This window comes from Myripristis murdjan, chromosome 7 (assembly GCF_902150065.1).
Source record: "Myripristis murdjan chromosome 7, fMyrMur1.1, whole genome shotgun sequence".
NCBI classification, from domain to species: Eukaryota; Metazoa; Chordata; class Actinopteri; order Holocentriformes; family Holocentridae; genus Myripristis; species Myripristis murdjan.
Window position 1 is genome coordinate 26551002 of NC_043986.1, and position 23208 is coordinate 26574209.

Genomic DNA, 23208 nt, shown 5'->3' on the forward strand with positions numbered 1-23208 from the left:
CATGGCTCACTGTGAGGAAGGACAGCGAGCATGCGACTGCAGGGTGACTGGTGCATCTCCAGTGTTGCTCATCGATGGAGGGATTGATCCAAGCAGGTTGCCTTCGGTCTTGCTGGTCACTGAGGTGGAAAGCCCAGGTCAAACAGCACAAAAACAAACCCACAGGCACTGAGGTAAAGACACAGGGGATGGTGATAATGTGTGTGTGTGTGTGTGTGTGTGTGTGTGTGTGTGTGTGTGTGTTTAGGAGCAGGACTATTGACTAACGTTTATGTACCAACAAGCATGTGATCGCTCATATGACTATGCTGTCATAACACCTGTTTGGTTGCAAATGACACTGAACCAAATTTCTCGGTTTGAAAATATTTACAAAAAAGACTTGTGCACTGCAGATGCTCTCAGACTAACACAAGAGCAGATGAATCAAAAGTTATTTTCAAAAATACTTTGAATAAACAGGTAATAATAAAGTTAGATTTTAAAACAGGCATGGGGGAGACACCGTAAGATATTTGTGAAATAGAAATAAAATTCAGCTATTCTCCTCTTCTATTTGCTACTATTTTGAATTTCAAAACACATAAAATGTCAAATAACCTTTAATTCAACCAATTAAAATCTTGAAAAGATGCACTAAATACACAATATACAACAAATAACTTGATTATTGAGTATTGATTTTAATCTCCAACAAACAGAGGTCTTTTAAAACACATTTGAGAGGTGATTTAGTTAAGAGTATGATATTGGTTTTTAATCACTGAGGGTGTAAACAGACTGTGATGATGGGATGTGACCTGCAGGAAGAACAGATGAACTGCTGCATCTGGAGCAGCCCTGTTGGATGGACTTTGCATCAAAGTCCACCAGGCCACCATTCACAATGGTTTAGGCAGCAAAACAAGCATTACCTCATTTCTACTCATGCAGACTATCAGTATGTATAATACACACAGACACTTTGCCAGAGGAGAATAATGTAATTAGAGATTTATCCTTGAAAAAACTCAGTCGTCATAAGTTCATCTGTATGAACATCAGTGCACAGTATCACTGTCAAATTAATTGTGATACCTTGGTATAGTTAGCAAATGTGCAATGTGCATTGTAGGAGAAAAAAAAAAACTAATGAGCCTGGGAATGAGGGGTAATATTGCAAGAAAAAAAACTCAGAATTTCTGAAATTGAATTTGTAAATTTACAAGAAAAAACTTGGATATTCTCTGAGATTAATGTGATAAATTTATAGGAAAAAAATCACAAATTTCTGAGAAAAAAACTGAAAATTCCAATATTATAAACTCACAAATTTCTGAGAAAAAACTCTAACATTCTCAGATTAAATTTGTAAATTTATGAGAAAAAAAATCATAACAATTCTGGCTTCTGGTCTAAAATTATGAGTATTTCCTTGTTACTAAATCCCATTGCGAAGTTTAATCTGATGAGGTCATCAGCTGCAGACTCTGCAGTGCAAAAAAAAATATGAAAAACTATTTGCCTGAGTCCTTACATTGAGTATTTTCTCATAAATTTACGACTTTAATTTAAAACTTTTTTTCTCAGAGTATTACCCCACTCCCCCGGTGCCATATTTTTTTCCCCCCCTGCAGTGACCTTAATATGACGTCGTACAAATGACACCATAGCTGCAGGTTGGTAGACTGTAAGTCATGCTCGCGGCATCTCAAAATAAGACTACGTTTCCCATAAACCCCTCTGTATCTTGTTGCAAAGAGGTCTGCGTTGAAAGAACAGCAATCTCTTCCTGCTTTGTGCTGTAAAGCAACACAACAAATGCAAAGTCTGACCAAGTGGCACACAGTGTAAATAAAATACAGATTAGAGGCTGCCAAACTCCTTGGCAATGGTCTTATTTGTTTATGCTAATTATAGAAATGTCTCTAAATTAATGTGGTAATAATGTATTGATGCTAAAATGCTACATTCAGGACCTGTAAAAAAAAACAAACAAAAAAAAAAACAGTTGCAACTATTTGGCAGAGTCAAAATTTTGCTGTCACAAAGCAGCATTTTTTAATAGCATCACAAATATGTCCAGCCGCCTCAGTGGAAGCAAAGCAGCTGCTTTGTTGAGGCACCATGGAACAACAGCCCACCTGGCCTGGAGTAGCATGCAGACAAACAGAGAGGCAGGCCCGGCGGTATCAGACCAGCTCTTATCTTGAGTAAATGCCGCTCAACACATTTGTCTGTCTCCCTGCCTGCTGGAGAGCTGTTGGAATGCCCAGGTAAGCACTTTACCTCGCTCACCTCGCTATACATCCTCCATACATACATCCTCATTTCGTCTGCTCCACTCCCACCTTCCTCTTATATTGCACTCCCTCCTCTTTCCATTCTCCCTTATCCAGTGTCTTTTTGACGGGTGCTGCTGAATAATGAGTTTAAAACATACAAGTCATGTCACTCAGTTAACTAGTGGCTCTATGATTCCACTAACTTTTCTAATGGCTAAATAAGAACAAATGTTTCAGATACACCAGGATGTCTGTGACGGCTATGTCTGTATTCCCACCATATCTCTCTGCATAATATACTCCTTTTCTTTCTCTCCTACTTCCCTCTTTTGCTTATACTTCAGTGGCTCTCTCTCTCTCTGCCTCCATCCACACCTGCATTGTTCCTTGTCTACTCCCTCCTTTCTCTTGCACAACACCCCACCTCTTGTCCACTGCAGACAAGGGTAAATTTGTGGTAAGCAAGTCCACCCGGTGCATGGAGACACAGAAAAAAAAAAAAAAAAAAGGCTGGGTATGTGCACATGCAGAAATACATATGCATATGCATTCATGCACAGATGCTCAGACATGCACGGACACAAAAACACAAAAATGCACCCCCGAAGCTGATAGTAGACTGGGAAACACTTGCAAAAGCCCGACTGACCTTGACAACCTCATACCAAACGAGCACACTCAGCCAAAGTATCACATACACGCATACACACACACACACACACACACACACACACCATTTGGCTCCCTGCAAAAATTTCCCTTGACTGTTTGAACATGGTCTAGCCAAGCAAAGACCAGCCCTACAAACACCAGCTCTCCGATAAAAGCAAAGTGCATTTGGGGAAAGGAAATTTGATACAAGAAACAGCTGAGTTGAACCATGTAATGCTGCAAAATGAGCCCTAAATCAAATGTGCTTATGAGGTTCTTACAATATTGCTGTGCTAGTGCCCCACATATCAGGATCACAGGGCCTCTCTCAGTGGTTTTATAAAGTAACAACAAAAAGCCTACATGCAGATGTTCCAAAGGAGCAAACTGCAAAATAAGTAAAACTTAAAACTGTATGCAAATGTTGCAAAGACCAAAGTGTATTTCCACTACACAACTGCACATGAGTCGATTGGAAGAGAAAGTATATAGTTATAACGATGTGTTTGCCAAGCATTTAATGAAATGGTTGAGCACTGGGTGTTGGGAATTTTGTCCTGTCTGTAAAGCCAGCCTCTAATCATTAGCTGAGGTTATGCAAGAGCTATCACCTGCATCAGCTTTACCTGGGTAATTATGCTGACCGTTGGCTTCTCTTATCGCAGGCACACACTAACACAGGCACACACACACACAAAAACACACATGCAGACAAAAAGCAACAATGCAGTCCAAACACAAATTCTTCAAACCTGTGTAGTGCTTTCATGCCCTGGACACACACATTACCTAGGGCAATATATAAAATCAGCTGCCTGGAGTCAGTGTAAAACTACAATAACATTAGTTCTTGTTCTTAGATTAAAATGAGTTCTTTAATGATTTTTTTTTCAACTAGTCCTTATTGGTTACAAACTTAAAGACAATGGTTTTCTTGCACACTGTGTGGGTGGTGCCTTATGGAAAATCATCAGAAGGGGGCAGTATAGACATTCTCATCAGTGGCTGGGACAGAGCGGTCGCTGCACTGCGTCTGAGGCAGACAGACTGCAGTCCAGTCACAGCAGTTTCTCTGGACTCAGTGTTCACATCCAGCACTATCGTATATTTACTAATACTACAGGCCAGTGGTCAATTTGCTCACATTTACAGGCTGTTTGGGAGATTAGGTGTTGTTGCCTCTCAAATTCCCCTGCAGAATATATTGTTTCGAGAGACAGTAGCATACCAAAAGAAGATATTGATGATTTTAAAAATAAAGCACTCACAGAGTGCAGAGGCTGGCCTGAAAGTTCAATTCTCTCCCAGTTTCTATTAAAGTCAAATTTTATATGATTTGATCTGTAATGTGGAAATGAACAAACAAGAGGTTACAATGGTTCATCAGAAATGGACAGAGTTTTGGAAGGAAATACTTAAACTATGTAACTGCAGGATGACATTTTTTCTTTTTTTTAATTTACAGTAGTTTCCATTTCTGAGATTCTTCCAAAATATATGAGAAAAACATCTTTGTCTGCTGCAATGTTTTGGGCCATTGTACTTACCTCTTTGCATCAGGATTACACATCGTTCTCATCTAAGTAGCTCTGATTGAAAGTAATTGCCGTCTTTGCTGAGGAAATCTTGCTGGCTGATATCACTCAGAATTAATCATCTGTTTACTCTCAGTGACATACGTAGCACTACTTAACCTTGGTAAATTACGACTATCCAATTTCAGAGCGGATGCTGTGCTGGTAATCCATATTATACAAGTCCTGAGAGTGCTTTGATAAGCCTTACACTTGTAAAACCATCCTGGGTGATTTGTTTGTCGCTATGTAATATGAACAATAGTGTCTATGATGATATACCGTAGAAGTGAGCTTTGTAGCCAGCGTTTAATGCATAATGCTGTCTCCCCATTGGACGTGGACATCAAGGCTGCTGACTGCCAATATCCTATTAAATTTGACCTCTGTGGGACAATGACAGATGATCAGTTATGCCTGAATGCAGACTTGCTTATTTGTCATGCCCAAGGAGATCAAGTGTGTCCACGGCCTCTCAAAGATATGTTCAACATTCTTTCAAAGTGTCCACAAATAACGTGTTTTCTGCTTGTAGTATTTCAGCTCCTTATTTCATATATGGAGTCTCTCTCTTGCTTTTTCTCTCCCTGTTTCTCTCTCCAGGAAGGGGTCGGTCATTGGGGACTTCAGTAATCGCTCCCAGTGTGTTCTCCTATGTGAGAGAGAACAGGACGCGTGCTGACCATAATCATATTAGGCAGCACTTCACTAAATAAAGCAAAAGGCCCTTCTCATCAAATCCACACAGCCACTAAGTGGGCCTCCGAGGCACTACCGCACCCCACTCAGGTGTATGTGTGTGTGTGTATGTGTGTGAGTGTGTGCACGTGTGTGGGATGGAGAGACTGAGAAAGTGATTTCAAGAGAGAGAAAGTGTGTGTGTGTGTGTGTGTGTGTGAGAGAGAGAGGGAGAGAGAAATGCATTTTTTATTGCTGGGCAATTTACTAGACATAGCAAAATGTAATTTATTATTTCATGTGATCATATCGTTGCCTTATATCTACAACTCTCCAAGAATTGTAAGCAATTTGTGTACAGGCACAGTATATAGTGCATACATAGACAAACTCACTGTCTATTAATAAATGCTTCATCCAATTTTGAGCAGTGTGTCCTTGCAGCCCTGGGCCGTTCAGGTTTGCTGTCCAAAGCTGTTTTTGACTACAGGGAGTTTCTGCATGAGGGAAATTTGAGCTTGTTATAGAGAAGAGGGGGAGAGAGAGAGAGAGCGAGAGAGAGAGTGAGAGAGAGAGAGAGAGAGAGAGAGAGAGAGAGAGAGAGAGAGAGAGAGAGAGAGAGAGAGAGAGAGAGAGAGAGAGAGAGAGAGAGAGAGAGGCAAACAGACAGGAGGTTTGCATGCACCTTGAGATCCCCATGCTGTTTATTAGAATGTGGCTCTAGGGGCCCTGCACTGGTATCTATTCTTGGACAGCACTGAGGTCAGCACATCAACAACAACAAGACCATTGTGGGCTTGGGACCAAACCAAGAGATGTATACCAAGATGAGAATACACTGTATGCAGGCAGGGACACCCTCACTGGCTCACACATTAATATTCCAGTATCACTGAAGATATTAAAGTTCACATTTACACATCAGTGCAAACATGATATCCAAAAGCCAGGACAAGGTGATTGTTTGTTGATTCCTTGTGAGAAGTAATCTTTTCTCTTGCCTCCCTCCACCTGGAGGTCAAAGGTCAGCTACTACTGATGCAGGATTTTAAATACCTGCATCCACTCACCTCTACTGATGCATGCACACAGGTATATGCTCACACGTGTATGTAAATTCAAAGAATCCCTGGAAAAATGTTCATTTTAAAAAGGCATTTAGTACCATATTTGGTCTATTTTTTCATGAGACAAGTGAAAAACTGTGGATGAGATAATTCCATTTGTTTCTCAAAACAAGTGACCGTAGTATCTCAATATGCTTTGGAAACAAGTGCAATTATTTGTTTTACTTGTCATAAAAACCACGTATAATAGATATTTTTTGCAGTGTGGGCACAAATACTGTTTTGGTACGTTGCACGCATGAAGAGTTACAGCTCATCATTCAGCTTCTGGTAATTACAGACAGCCTGACGTGTCACAGGATGCCGACACAACCCCCTATGCACCCCTTACACCCTTCTGCCCCAACCCAAGCTTGTCTTGCCCCAGTGATGGGTCAACAGCCCATGACTGTGGAGGAGAGGGCCCGTGTTAGTGATAGCCTGAGTCTGTGACATTGATGAACAGACTGCTGCTCTGTGGTTTACAAAGTGTCCCTGGTGAGCTGGCAGCAGCGGAGAGCATCGCCTCTATCTCCTGTCCTAAGAGAGAGAGGCGCAGCAGTAAAGAAAAACACTCTCGTATTCATTAAACAGAAAAACATAGCTAGGTATTCTCATATAGACACATGCATGCACACATACTCACGGCTGTACACTCAAACAAGGAAGCGTGGATGCAAACACACAAACATGCAACCGCTCACACATTTCTTTGAGCTGTTCTGATTGTTTATTCTGTTTTCCCATCATACTGAGGCCTCTGGGTCTCTCATACTGCAGGAGAAGGCAGTGGTCAGTCAGTCAGTCAGTCAGTCAGTCAGTTAGTCAGTCAGTCTGCTGGGAGACATGTGCTTCTGGTAAAAGGGCCTCGGCTCATTGATCTCTGCTGAGAGTTATACTGGCCTTTTATCCGGCGAGACGACGGCTCCACTACTGTGGACTGCTACTGTCGGATGAAATCACCTCTCATCCGAAAAGAAGAGCTACAGCCTTGTATTGACATGGTTTCACAATGACTCAGTGGATGTTGAAGTTTCATTGAACTTACTGAGCACTCAAATACCATGCTGATTTTTAATGTGAAAAATCTTTATAAAATAGGTTTAACAGCATTTTTTGTATGTTAATGGTAAATACATTGACAAATGAATATGAAATGAAACTTAATGGCAATAGCTGAGAGGTTAGAGAAGTCAGTAGAGCGGCTCAGTGAAGATTGTCGGTGTGCTGAGCAGAAAGCGATGCTGAAAAAGAGTGTGCATGCTCAGACGTTTTTGCCTGAAAGGTCCAAAAAGTAATAATAAAATGCTTAACAATTAGAAAAGAAGCACGGGGAGTCCACTAAAAACATTTTTGATTAGCACCACACACTGTGCAGAAGAGATGGACATTAGACATGTGTGGCAATTTGTGAGATAAGGTGAGGGCCTTCACCCTCTCTCCATACAGATGCTCTCTAACGAGATAAAAAGTGTTTGATTCCACTGATGGGGAGAGAAAAAGGGCTTTCATGCAACAGCAGCAACAGCGCCTTCCTGCTGAGCCTCATCCACACTGTTGTTCAAAGTAGCCGCCCATGTGTATGACTGTCACACGGTGTTTGAGTGGATGCCGTCTCAAGAAGGCATTAATAATAACAATAATACCTTATATGGCACTTTAAAAAAAAGCAAAGTTACAAAATGCTGTACATACACAAAATAATAAGTATTACAGGTGAAATTACAAATATAAATATAAAAATAAGAATAAAACAAATAAAAATCAGCAGGTAAGGTTGTGCGTCCTCAGCACAGAAATGGAACTGAATGTTATGGTTTCATGTGAGGTCACCCAGCGGGAGAATGTAAACGGAAAAAAGGACGGGACCTAAAATTGAGCCCTGGGGGATGCCATTGTAGGTAGGAGTCAGGGATGACACAGAATCACCTATGCTAACGGAGAAGTGGCCACCAGTTAAATAGGAGGTGAAGGCAAGACCCAAGATGCCTACCTGGTCCTCCAGATGGTTTAAGAGGACAGCATGATAAATGGTTTTGAAGGCAGAGTGAAGTCCAGGAGGACCAGGACTGAGAAGTTCCCTGAATCAGGAGCCAAGAGGAGGTCACTGTTCCCCTTCAGGAGGACAGTTTCTGTGCTGTGAAGGGCACAGGAAACCTGACTGAAATTTTTCAAAAAGATTTGAAACATATACTGAGATGTTACTACTGAAATATGCAATCAGCTGGTGGAACACAGCTTTTTCAACAACTTTGGAGAGGGGGGATTGGAGATGGGTCTGTGGTTGTTGAGAGCTGTGTGGTGTAGTTTTGGTTTTTAAAGGAGGGGAGAGACCAAAGCAGTTTTAAAATACATGAGAAAAGACTCACAGTTCAGGGAGCCAATGTTGTGGAGAATCTACTTCAAAAATGAAGCTGGTAAAGTGTCCAAGGAGCAGGTAGAGGACTTCATGTTATTGATTATTGTGAGTTTCACAGGAAATTTGGTTGAAGGAGCAAAGGGAGCCAAGGGATGGGCTTGGGGTGGGTTCTACTAATCTCCTAGATTCAGCAGCTCCTATAAGAGGTTGACTGCTGATGAACATTGATCTGATGGAATTGATTTTGTCTTTAAAATGGGTTAAAAATAGTCACAAAGTTTGGGAGACGCATACCTATCAGCTTTGAGGGGCCCCAGCAAGACAGGTAGTGTCATGAAGCACAAAGTTAAAATATTATGAAAGCTTTAAAAATACTGACACTGATGAAACATGAGGATGTGCGTGGACATACATGTTGGACATACAGTCTGGGCTATATCACGGTGACTGTGTGGACGTCCTCTCATCTGCCATCCATTCTGCATGAGAACAGAAGGTTATTATGCAGCATTCCTCTTGGGAGTGCAGTACGTCTGTAGATGATGATGGGTAGAGGGCATGGAGAAACTGGGGGCCTCATTAGTAAAGATTTTTACACAAAAATTTTGCATTAATGGAACAATCCAAGTCAAATGTGTCATTTATAATAGAAAAGAAAAGTAACAACTCTGTTGAAGTAACGACTCTGTTTGAAAGTTGCTTATGTATTACACATTTTCAGTATGCATTTAGAGTCTAACTGTGTGCTTGCAAGACGTATAACTTAGCACATGGTTTGACACTCAATAATAAAGCTATTGTGAAGCTACATGTTTGCAAAGTATATTTTGAGGTACTATCAGTGGCAAATTATTATTTTTTTCCTCATCAACATTATTCAATGAATGCTGGTATAGAATTTTATTCAAAGGTTCATTATGCAAAATTGCAGAGGATTGATTTAAGCAAGTACATTTTATCTCAGCTGACAAAAAATGCACACATAATTTGATGGCTGCATCCACATGGTTCTCATCATCTGCCCGACTCACTGATACATTTTTGTCAGTTGAGTCGCTCGCTTAAATTTTGCATTGTGCACCTTTGTTTGCCATGTTTCTGAAAGGAATTTAGCTTGCACCAAACTTAAGGAATCGACAAGATTTTTTTAATATATATATATAAATGAGGCCACAAGTGACTGATAGTCCAGGTTTTATATGAGGAAGAAATTTGGTGCTGGCCTGTGGTCTGGAGAAGCTGGGGGTGAGAATAAGCATTTGATGCCATGAATAAAGGGACACTATGAATAAAGGGTTTTTAAGCTTTTCTCAACTAGGAGGACACACACCCTGGTCACCCTGGTAAGAAACAGAGTTAGATGAGGCTGGTGACAATGAAGACAAAAAAGAGAAAGCAGAGAGATTCTGAGGCTTTGGATGAAGATGAGTGTGTGGGTGGCAGGAGTAAATAAGTTCACACCGCCTGACTCGCTAATGAAACTATTAATTGAATGAACGGAGAATGTTGTCTTGATCCCCATCTCAGCGGTCCGTGAAATGAGTGACTGTATGGCTGTGTGTGTGTGTGTGTGTGTGTGTGTGTGTGCATATTTGTGTGCCTGTCCTTGTGCACATTTGCATGAGTGTGACCTTCTGTGTGTGTGTATGAGTGTGTGTGAGTGAGACAATGTGTGTGTGTGTGTGTGTGTGTGTGTGTGTGTGTGTGTGTGTGTCTGTGTGTGTTCAGCAATGTGTGCCACGACAGAGTGACAGTGCGCCCCGTAAGCACATTTCCAACAGGCTAATTAAAGCTCCTTCGGAATAAGGCAAGGCTTATTAACATCTCAACACAGCCACTAAAGCCTGCTCATAACCCAACAAGGATCAATGCTCTTCATTAGGGCCGGGTCCAATACTGCTGCCCTGCCACCCCCACCTACCCGCCCCCCACAACGGAAGACTAGGGGAAATGCAGAACTGGTGAAAAAGCAAGTTTTGGTGAGTGGCAGTGTGTCTATGTGTATTTTTTTTTTTTTTTTTTTTTTTTTTTTTTTTTTTGGCAGGGAAGGGCTTGTGCTTACATATTAAAGTGTGTGAGGAGGTGCTGCGACGGTGGGGCTGCAGATCTTTAAACAGTCAAGCACAGCCTTCAGACCATATACAGTCCATGCATTGTAAGATGGCTTTGCTCACACTGTTCATCATTACAAATGCATTATGCGTTATACAAAGCCGCAGAACTTGAATTGAAATTCCAGTGGGGATCCAAACATACCAAATATGTGCTGCTGAATTACAGGGACATGCGTATAAAATGGTGCACAAGACATCTAGATATTTTGTATTTAATGTAATGTGCAGCCATACAGCAATGGCATCTTGGGTTTAAATATTTTATTCAATATATGTTGCTTCAGTGAAGAGTTGCAAGCAGCAGACTATATGTGTCATTGATGAGCAAAATTATAAAAAAAAAACAAAAAAACAAAATTAAAAAAAAACTTTGATCTAACTTTGAACCTACTCACAGTGGAACTTCAGGGTAACTTGGTATTTAAGTGGTTAAATAATCACTTGGGCTTTCATGCAGAGTCACTACCATCTTTTAATTGGCTTCTTAACAGCTACTTTTATAGACTTGCTTTTTATGTGAGGGCCTTTACCCTGTTAATTTTTTTTTTTTCTATTATTTTGTTTTTACCCCTCTGTTCTTAACTTTAATGTTGTGGTGCAAACTTTAATTCTAATTTATTTAATGATATTTGCTTTTTATTTGATTGCTACAACACTTTATGAATTTTGGATGCGTGCAAGGCTGTGAGCTAAAGTCCTCAGCGCTGTGACTCGAATATATCACTTGTTCTCTTTTCATATCTTTCTTTTCTTGCTGGCCTCCTGAGTCCATTTTTCCTCCTTTCTATTATCACCCTTTGGTCTTCAATTCTCTGTCCCCTTCCTCCCCCCTGTTAGTTAATCTAAATCAGTCTCCACCTTCCTCCCTCTTCTTTTTCCCTGTTTCTACATCATCCTATCCCCAACTGGTCAAGTATCCTTCGACTTCCCATCCTCCCTCTCGCTCCCTCCCCCGCCCTCTCCTTCCCTCTCCCTCTCTCTCTGTCCTCTCCTCCCCTTCTCCCGGCCTCCTCAGGTCAATCTTTGAGGCTGGTTCAAAGCGGCGGCTGCTGCAGTGTTTTCCTTTTGCATCCCGACCTGCTGACACTCCCAAAGATCAGAGGTAACACTGGGTCTGCACTACTCCTTCCTTCTCCCTCAGCAAAAAAAAAAAAAAAAAAAAAAAAAAAAAATCACTCTGCTCCATCAATTAATAATACTCTCCCGTGGGAGTTATAGCTTGTGTACATAAGCAGCGCTCACACACAAGTGGGGTGGGTATTCCTGTTTTCTTTTTTTTTTCTTTTTTTTTTTTTTCATTCCCACTCCCGTACATAAAATTAGTAATTCATTTGTAGGGAGAGCAGATTTACGGACGTGCAGACAGGAACATATTTCCTGGGTTCCCCTGAGGGCGTTGTTGCTGACTCGTGTCATATTTACTGTGTAATTGATTTTTAAACACACTCGTCTCTCTCCCCATTCCTGCTCTACTATTTTTTTCCCCCTTTCCCCACTTGCCCAGAGCGATTGATCCCACCACTCAGACTTTGTCCCACCATATTCATCTCTTCATTATAAGATTAACGCCATCATCTTGACGATTCTGTCTTTCATTATATATTCCCACTCTTCTGTCCTCCCTCCTCTTCTGACAGGAACACCTTATTGCTCATAAGGAGGGGGCAAGAGGGAGGAGGACAGAGATGGAGATGAAGAGAAAAGAGGATTGGGACTTTTGGAAGGAGCATGAAGGGTGAAGGAGGAAGAGACAGCGAGAGAACGGATGAGGCGTAGAGACGGTGCGACTTTACACAGAGAGAGAGAAAGGGAGGTAAAGGTGGTAAAAAAGGCATAAAAGTCAAGTGGGAGGGAATGATTTCAGCAGTTTCACTTTGGGAGTAATCATGCAATCAGAAAGTATCCAAGAAACAAAGGAGCAAGCAGTGACATGGACAGCAACGGAAAGGAAAGGAAAGGAAAGGAAAGGAAAGGAAAGGAAAGAATTGGAATGAAAAGTTGAGGAAAGAAAAATTGATTAAAAGGGAAGGGGAAGAGAGGAAAGGAGAATAAGGGAAAGAAAAACGGAACAGACAGGAAAGAAAAGGGAAGTAAAATCATTACCAAAGGGATGGGAATGGAAAAGTATGGGAAGGAAAAGGGAATAAAAGAAGGGAAAGATGGAATGAAGAGTGGAAAGGAAAGGAAAGGAAAGGAAAGGAAAGGAAAGGAAAGGAAAGGAAAGGAAAGGAGCCAGGTGCAATTAAAGCCTCTCTTACGAAAAAGCGGAGAGGAGAGGAGGAGAGGAGAGCTGAGCAGAAAGGAGGAGAGCAGAGAGCAAAGCCCTCCTTCCTTAGGGGAGGTGCAGGGCTCTTCTAATCAATCCATGGATGCATTGTAAAATCAATGCTCTGTATAATTAGGGCAATCCAAGGGTAAAAAAACACCCTGCTCTGCATTTTGCCTCTGTCTGCACTTAGTCCTGGCTTTCTCCTGTAATAACGGCTTCATCGTAAACTGCTTCGGGTCACAGTTACATTATTCCAAATGGGTTGAAATAATTGAAAAACCTCCAGGTCCTGTGCATATGACTTGTCACAATCTGCAGTAGCCTCAAAGGTAACGACATGCCATGATAAACTTTAGCCAACGCAGTTCCTTTAAACAGCCTGATGGTATTTTCTAATAGTTTTCCAGCCCGGCTCTGCCTCAGTCTAGCCTCAATCGATAAGCTCTCTCGAACCTACTCATCTTGTTTTTCCTCCTCCCTCCCCTGAATAGTAAGGACCTCCACCCCCAAGTTCCCCACATGCATTTCCTTGGCGTCCCTCTCCCTCTGTGGAATCATCCCCCTTGTTCTCTTCTCTGCTCCCTGTCCTCGTTGGGCAAAGTGATAAAAGGTATTTGTCTTTTCACACACTCTCTCTCTCTATTTCTCCTTCTTCCTGTATCCCTACTGAAATATTCATACCCTGAACTCCATACGGGGAGAAATTACAACACTGTGGTGTTTGGGCCTGTGTGTTTGGGTGCATGTGGTGTGCGGTTTATGCCGCCTTCATGTCATATGATATTTACTGTAAGTGCCATCTTTCAACTTGTAAATAGCATAATTACATAATTCAACTCATAATTACAACTGGGGGCCTTGTATTTTTTCTGAAAGACTGGAAAGGAGGTAAATAACGTGGAAGTGCCTGGAAAATAGCATCCTCATATCAGTCTCACTGCACTGTTAAACGTAAATAAATCCCAATTTAATGCTGCTTTCATCATGCATCCTCTTTTAAACTACAAACCAAATATGCCTATCATAAAACTAAGCATATTTAATGTCACTTTCGTTTAACATAAACATCTGGGAATCTTTCCTGGCTGTACCTTCCATCTCATATGATGTAAGCACAGCATTAGTTTTATTTATTTATTCATTCATTCATGCATTTATTTATTTATGTTTAGCAAGGAAGTCCCTTGAGACTGAAACCTCTTTTCTAAGGGAGACCTGGCCAAGACAGCACACCAGCTACAGTTTGAACTGAATAAAACTCCACAGGAAGGGAATACAGACATCAAACAGGTACAAGAAAAGAGGGAGACCAAATCCAGCTCAAATAAGGGAGATGTATTCCGCAGTTACAGACTTTTAGCATCGCTTTAATCTCTTCCAAGGGGACTAGATTATTAAAAGGTAGTGTGCCCTGCACTTTTCCAAATCAAAGGAGCAAAGCGGTAGAAGACTCCTTTTTTCCTCCAATGCAGTTCGAAGTCTTGGAACGTGGTAAAGAAGCCCTCTGGTGGAGCAAAGTTGGAGACTGCTGGGAGTCTGTGTCTGGAAATAAGTAGGGATAAACATGCACAAATAATGTGATACAAAACCCAATAAGTGGAAAATTAATACAATGAGAAGGATGTTAAACTAAGCTATGAACACATTTTTTATTTAGCGTTATCTTTGAGTACTATCTTCATCCTCCACCAAAATGTGAGAGTTTTCTAAAAGTCAACAAAAAGACTTTTAGAGGCTCTGTTTTCTACAGTAATACATTCTAGCAGGGCTGGGTGGGCTTTAGTTTCCCTTGTAGACTAACAATATTATCTTTGTAAGGCCAATCAACTTCTCCATGAAATTGAAAATATCCTGCTTGTTGAACTGAATTAGGCTAGTCACAGGCCTTACTGCAACAATGTGTTGGCAACTATTTTCCAAGATAACACAGATGGAGAGCTCACTTACCAAAAAATTCAGAGGCTTCTAGTAGTAGAGCTGATTTGGGAAGAGTCAAGTTGAAGAATCAATCAAACAGGGGCGGGAGGAATAAAAACTGAGGTTGTGTTCTGATTGGATGGCTCCCACTCTTACATGTGAAAGCAACTTTTAACACCCAGCAAAACTGAGAAATTAACCCATATGCATATCTCTGCACAGTAAGGATTCTTGCGGTTTCATGATGTTTTTTAATCCATACATATTTTAGTTTCCTGTCCTTTCCACACTGACATCATGTATGTGTCAGTTACCGTGATTTCTTCACTTCATCATCCTTCCCTCAGTCTCTCTCTTTTGGGTTAAACTTGGTCGAATCATGTGCATGTGTGACAGGGAGAGACAGTAGGTGGATCCCTGCTTGCTTGTTAAACACCCCTTACATGGGAGGTAACCTGTGATGTCCCAGGACCAATCTCCAGTTAATGGCCAGCATCCCCACTCTTACCACAGGGGAGTACATATAGTTCTTGAGAGCAGTGCGGGACAGGCGAGGTTGCTGGCTGTGCTTGGATGCTGCATTACTGGTAGTCCACGTGTTTCATGCCTGTAGCCTTTTGCCTATTAATCGATGACTAAGGGGAAGCAATGAGTTGCTGTCCAGTAAAGACAGTCCCGAGGCAGTCACAGCACAGTGCAAAGGGACAGAGGGACTACGGAGGCCCTTGGTGCAAGGTGGTGTTTGACGTGCTCAGAGGTTGGTACCCCTGCTGTTTAGCCTTTGTTAGAATATGGTTTAGTTTGCCCCCTTTGCTCTGAGGTGAGACTCAAGTGGTCCATCAATTTCTCCTTTGTATGGAGGCAGTTTGGTGCCAGTATTTCAGCAATTCCTATACTCTAATCATGTGATTCCTGAGTAACAGTGGGTTTTTCTCTTGCTTTGGTATGTATATCATGTCATTGATTTTGGCAGAGCAACTGTAGCAAGCATTTGGCCTTCTCGTGTGGAACTTGAGGATGTGTAGCCGCTCTGCCGGGTGGGGAATAGCACTCAGGGCGCACCACTATTTTTAATCACTTGCATGTTTTTGCACTTAACCCCTTCTACTAACTTTGTTTTGCAGTGTGTGTGCATGTGTGTGTGGCTGTTAATAACATTCTCTCCTTCATAGCAGCTTTTGATATCTTTTTAATAATATAATTTAATAAAGTTTTTTTTTTTTTTTCTTTTTTTGGACTTCTTCTTTAAACTTATCTTTCTGCATATCTTGAACAGAGGTGGTACTGGGACTGTATTTCCTGGGGTGTAATTCCCTAGGTGGAGTTGACTGCTGTTAAAAGTGTCCTACTCCCGGTAGGCCACACACACACACACACTCACACACACACACACTGATAATTCCACCCACCTCGGTAAGATCGGTGTGCGCTTCTGCCAGTGTCACAACGTGATGAATGGAATAACCCAGGCCCAGTATCACTCTTTGTCCCAATAATAGTAGTTTAACACCGTTTCCGGGTTCCACAACACTGAGCGCCACTGAGGCAAACACTGTTAGTGCTGACAGTGGAGTGATGTCTTTCTCATTGAATACCTATGAAGTCCTCTAGATGTCCATTAATGATAGATTCCACACGTAATAAAAACAGGGCCGACCCACCACTAATCTATAATGGATTGCCAGGCAGGACCTGAAACCGATCCAAAACCCTGCCCTGGCCTCCACTTCAGGCACATGGACACACACAAATACTGATACACACACACAAACATAAAAACAGAGTCCTCACTCATCCATCTGTGTTTAATCTCTCTAAGTGTTTTTCCACTCCTCCTTCCTTCCCATTCTCCGTCTTTCCCCTCGTTCCCTCCCTTGCCTCACCTCACCCCTCCAGACGTTACCACTCATACTACGATCAGCTCCTCCCTCACTCTGACTCTCACTCTCACTTCACCGTAATGCCTCTGTCTTCTCTCCGTCATAAATCCCTCGCTTTATTGCTGATGCCCGTGTCTGGGTTAAAAGATATGGCACCATAGCACACCAAATCACTTATTAGATTAGATTGGTGCTTCGTTATAAAACAAATAAAACCAAACTATCACACGCTGCATTTATACGTACAGCCCACGGTGCACCTTTGCTTGCTAAGCTCTCTCCTCTCGCTGCGTTCCGCACATTAAACAGCATCCTGTCACACTGATTTCCTGACGTGAACTATCAAATTGACCTGAGTTGGTCGGAAAACAGAATGCATGGAGTGCCGCTCGGGTGTAAAAAGATGTCCCTCTGGTGCTCTTCAGTTTGGGAATCCTGCTAGTTTAAACTTGGAGAAGAAATCTGAGCCACTCAAGAGGGAAATTAATTTAAAAGCCTTTAATATCTCATGGCTATTTAGTTGAAAACGCCTCCGCTTTTCAGCCACTCAGGCATTCATCAGGGCAAGTGCACCCTGATGGAGGGTGAAGTATCCCCACAGTGAAACACAGTGGTGGTGGCATCATGCTGTGGGGATGCTTTTCATCAGCAGGAACTAGGAAACTGGTCAGGACTGTGTGCAAGATGGATGGAGCAAAATACAGGGCAATTCTTGAGGAAAACCTGTTTTGGTCTGCAAGAGACTTGAGACTGAGGTGGAGCTTGACCTTCCGGCAGGACTGACCCTAAGCATACAGCCAAGAGCTGCACTGGAATGGCTTAAGGCAAAGAAAGTTAATGTCTTAGAATGGCCCAGTCAAAGCCCAGACCTTAAACCAATTGAGAATCTGTGGTGAGACTTGAAAATTGCATCCAATCTGACTGAGCTTGAGCTTTTTTGCCAAGAACAATGGACAAAAATTGCAGACTCTAGATGTGCAAAGCTGGTAGAGACACAGCCCACAAAACTCGCTGCTGTAACTGCAGTAAAAGGTTTTTACCAAGTTTTGACTCAGGGGTAGTGAATACTTGTGTACTTTTTTGTCTTAATTATCGTTTTGCATGTTCAAATCACTATGGATGCTGTGTTTCTTATTTGTTACTTGTTACTTATACAATGCACTGTATAAGGAGACTGGTCATTTTGTTTTGAGGGACTGGAGACAGTCCAATGCCCAATAATGTTTGGTTAAAGCCATATCCACACTAAGCTGTGTAAATTTGAAAATATGATTTTTCCAAAAGCCCACTGTCCACACTGAAAAGCCTGAAAAGTCCTCTATTGTGCATGTGCAGGCCTATGCAACTTCATCCCTACATAATTTCTGCTCAATACAACTCGGAAGGGGAACGAGGGACGATCTTATGTCTTAATTTTCAGAGAGCTCCCTTTACTGCGGAGACCATTTTTGAAAATGTCCATTTTCATCAATGAAAAACGCCACCCTCGTATGGATTGACAGCTAAGACTGAGGAATGAAAGGATACGTTTTCAAATTTATGCTTTGTGTGGACAATCACGATCACAAACAAGTTCTTTTTTGCAATGCCTGTACTATAGCTCACTGAAAATTTTAAGAAATGTAATGTCAAGAATGTTAAAGATGATTATTACCTAACAACCTGTGTCCACAAAAACAGGGGTGCTAAAGCATCTCTTCCATTGACTTCAAACAGAATAGTGTTTTTTTCCTTATCAGGAAGGAAAGAGGAAGGAGGTGTGGCTTCAGGGATTATGTGTTTTGAAGGCTTACAGAATCGCTGGACTGATAAACTGAGCTGAGGAGCCCAACCTTGATTGGTGAGATCCTACATTTATATTATTCATTTATAGGTTTCAAATTTAGCATTTTAACATCAGTCCATCATTTACGCATTCATTTTGAAACATTAGTGTAATTACACTGAACAAATCAGTCAGACTGTTGATAAGGTTGTTAGTCTATAATAGCTTCTACACTGCATTTTTACAATGCTACGGTGATTGCTTTATGGCACAAAGCAGGAAGATGGCCCTGCTCCTTCAATGTAAGGTTTGAAAAAAACATTATTTTTTGCAACAAGAAGCAACAGTGTTCATGAGAAATGTGGTCTTCATTTTTTGAATCTCAAGCACTGTCCAGTACAGTTTCACTGGCATGGAACAGACACTGCCAAATGTCTTGACCATGGTCTTATTTGTTTACACTAGTCATATCAATGTATCACAGTTACTTTGATCTATGTAATACCTTTTTGAAGACACAAATCTCATAGAACACACGGCCAAATCTCCACCTCAGGCCAGCAGAGGTCCCAGTCTTGGCTGCTTTCGCCCTCGCGGTGCTGGCACACCCTTCCTCCTCCCTCTCTCTCCTTGGAGAGGCCTGGGCTGGTACCTGCCACATTAGGGCGGGTAATGTGGATGGATGGAGCGTTCCATAGAATGGTATAGGTGAACCGATGGCTGCACGGGGGAAAATGGATATGTAGACAAAAAAAAAAAAAGGACTTGTGAATGCCAGACAGAGGAATTCCACTGAGCCCCAGCTACATGCTTAGAGCCTGAGGGAGACAAGGCATCTATCACGAACATGGAAACCTGACATGACAGGATTCAGTGAGTTATGTTCTGCACAGCTTAAAAATACAAATACTTTGGGGTGTCCTGATAGCACAGGGTGGCCAGGACGCATATCATATCCTTCTGACATAACAGGTTTAAATCTGGCGTATGTCCGACTGCACATTTTATCCCCAGTTTCTTCCACTTTCTTCATCACTTGTTTACTGCTTTTCTCTTCAGCTCTGATTCTTGCATCCGTTTTCTTCTTATCCACCTTTCCCTACCACAGTTTTATTTTTTAATCTACCTTTCAAACTTCTCTTTTTTATTTTAACCCCTTTAAATCCCGCCTCTATCTTCATGTCACTCTCTGTGTCATCTTTCTTGTCTCCCCACTGTGTGCTTAATATGTAAAGCACATATTAACTACAAAGGGCTAATACAATACCATCTGGCAAAACACGGTGTCATTTCATACCACCACCTGCTGCCTGCAGTAGTGGTTTGAGCCCAGTAGAGGGAGACTGTATCTAATCACCCAGACTGCAGACAGTCCAAGTGAATGGGAGCATGTAGCACAGACCTGGTTTGTCCTCTGATCGCTGCAGCACGTTGAGAGGAGGTCTGATTTTATGATCTGTTATGTGTGATATATTGTGTGAGAGAGGGAGCAAGAGGAAACAGAGAGAGTGACAGAGGCTGAGAGAGAGAGAGAGAGAGAGAGAGAGAGCGAGAGAGAGAGAGAGAGAGAGAGAGAGAGAGAGAGAGAGAGAGAGAGAGAGAGAGAGAGAGAGAGAGAGAGAGAGAGAGAGAGAGAGAGAGAGAGAATGCTGACTCTGGCTAAGGCGGCCTCTTTTCCCCGGCTCTCGGCTTGAGCCATTGATTCTTACAGATCAAGGCCTGTCAGTAAGACGGGGCACTGTCACCACGCAAAGCCACATTTTAGTGTGTGTTTGTGTGTGTGTGTGTATGTGTGTGTGTGTGTGTGTGTGTGTGTGTGTGAGTGTGTGTGAGAGAGAGAGGGAGTAAGAGAGAGAGAGACAGAGAGAAAAGTGAGACAGAGAAAGGAGGGAGTCACTGACCCCGACGGGTCAGTTGTGGCTGTGGAGCTCAGTAGCATCACTTATCTCTCCCCAGCACCACCTGCACTTTCAGCTAAGCACCTTTTCTCTCCACAAAGCAACATCAACCCCATCACATACAACAGAACCCCAGTTCATTTGGACTCAGAGGGCTGTAATATCAATTAAAAATGTGCCAGTAAATGCGCACAACTGTTAGAAGTTCTTCTGCTGAGGAAGGCAAGCAGCAGAACTGCAAATCAGACTTCTGAACGAAGCATTTCAGGATGCAACTGCATGCATTTTCTTCCCATTTTCAATAAATTACGGTTTGGCATTCGCTAGAGTTCAATACATGGTGCGTTTCATACTGTTGAACAAGCTCATTTTCTGAAAGGTGTGGCTAAACAATGTGTAATTCAAATTAATTTGATCGCTGCTTTAAATTTTTTTCACCATTTGTTTCGCCAACACCAAGACAGGCAGAGTTGTATGTTTCATTCAACAGCACAGGCCGACAGAAGGTAAAGACAAGGCGTTTTTATACTTTCAGAAGGTAAATATAAAACAGGTAGGCTAGCAAACACTCAAAAGCCTCCCAGGCTAGTTGCTGTACAGTTACATTCTGTACCGAGCTCAATCATCACTCGTGCATGGCCTGATATGTAGATGGAAACAAACACTCAACATCAGACTGCAGCACCCTGCGGTTCACCAAACCGAAAATCAATTACTTCTGCAGGGGTGCGTTTATGTCAAGGTGTACTTTAGCATAAAATTGTTCCCCTCCTGACATTTGGGTTTCCCCTCTGTTGCTCTGTTTAACCTCCAACCGGAGAAAAAGATGCAAGAGAGAGGCACAGATAAAGAGAGACAGAGAAGTGGGCATAAATTTGAGGTGCCCTTTAATCAACCCTGTGCTTTGGGTCTGCTCTGCCCTGTGCTGCAGGCAGTCATCCACTCACTCACAGTCACCGAGGACTGCAAATAAGGCATTCTGTACCATTTCCCCCTCCTCATTTTAATGATGTACAATGACATTTTGACCACTAGTTTCAAAAATTGATGCCAGTGAGCACAGCAGGGAAAAACAGATCACCAAAATTGAAAGTTAAGTGTTTTTCCAGCGTGTGTGAAGGTATACAAGCACACTACAGGCAAGAGGCTGTGCTGGAGATGTATGAGTGTGTCTCTGCTGATTTGTCCATAGGGGCTTGACAAACCAGCTGCATTTTTCTTTGGAATCTAACAAGCAAAACACTGACTTCTAAGCCATGAAAATGAAACTAAACTGGGAATAGCTGTAAAGCAGGCAAAGGCAAGAGCATGGTTTCCCACTGTAAGAAATCCCTTTAGTTTGTAGATCAGGTGACATCAGTAGAAAAGGCAACTATCTGGGCAAATTTTCAAAGTTATTCAAATTTAAATGAAATTCATACAACACTTCAGCTTATAATATCTATAATAGACCCACAAGAGACAAAAAGAACCCAGAGTACAAAGCTGGAAAATAGCACATAATATTATCATAGACACACTAAATTATTTTCCTAATCAGCATCACATAATGACATAGCACAAAAAAGGAATTGCTTTAATCATGTGTAAAGTGTAAAGAGGGGGAATTTTTTAATTAAAACCACCTCACTATTCCTCAAATAGTAGATTCAGTCTGACTGAATGTGTTAAAAATAAAATAAAATAAAATTAGAGGAGGCATTGGATGCAAGCAAACTTAATCAAATTTTGTGAACAGAGTGAGAAACATGCATCTTCAGCGAGGGTGACATGAACTGAGGTACAAAGGCATATTTGAAATGTTGCAACATGAATGGAAATTTTGACTAATGCAACAAAGCAAAGGCAGAGAATTTACAGCAGGAAAACGTCCATTGGATATGTGTGGCCAGTGAAACTGAAAAGTGATATTTGCACAAAAAGGTTAAAAAGTTAAGGAAGTCTAAATTTCCCATATGATATTGGATATGCTGGCTAACAAGCCAGATGTGAAAAGCAGCACATCTGTTAAAGCGGCACTAGGCAAGATTTTTAATGTTAAAAAATACATCCCTTTTAATGAACCTAAATCCCAAATTGCACCAGAGGCCGTGTTTGTCCAAATGAAATTGTGGTGTTCATTGGCAAGAAATCTTCTTAGGAGAAATGATTCAATTGAAATTTCAGAGCAAAATACAAAACTTTCTCCTAACCAGCAGCAGGCATGTGATCCATGACAATGATGATCCATTTTTTCAGTTACTATGAAGTACAAATTGTGTTCCAAGGAAAGTGCATTTTCATGCTGTCACATTACATACTGTATCTCCCATGACCATTTGTGGCTACCAAAGTGCAAAACTGCATATAGTGCAGCATTAAAATACAAGCATGACAGAAAATAAAATATGTGGCTGAAAGGTGATAGCACCCAGAGTCACTAATCACACTGACCGTGACTGTTGCCTTGGCTGCTTTCTGTTGTGTCAACTGGTGTCATCAAACGTGCTTTTATGTTTTCACTGTAATTCCACTTGCATAATTTTTCAGGTCAAGCAGTCGCAGTCAGGGATTTTCAGTGAAGTTTTGTCATAGCCTGAATGAATGGCGAGGAGGAGGAGAGAGAAAAAAGACTGAGAGAGAAAGAGCAAATGGGAAGCCAGAGGTTGATTTGTGGGTGAGGGAGTGAAAGTGACCTGGAAAGCTCAGGAAAGACTTTGTGGCAGGCAGATGTGCACCTTACACACACATTTC

The 23208-nt window shown here is 41.7% G+C and overlaps 1 long non-coding RNA gene across 1 annotated transcript; it reads left to right on the plus strand.

Moving 5' to 3' along the window:
* The first annotated feature begins 17579 nt into the window (after positions 1 to 17579).
* Positions 17580 to 22078, plus strand: LOC115362549 (uncharacterized). Its single transcript, XR_003928498.1, has 3 exons — positions 17580 to 17704; positions 21200 to 21205; positions 22068 to 22078. It is a non-coding gene; the product is annotated as an uncharacterized LOC115362549 (long non-coding RNA).
* Positions 22079 to 23208: the final 1130 nt, after the last annotated feature.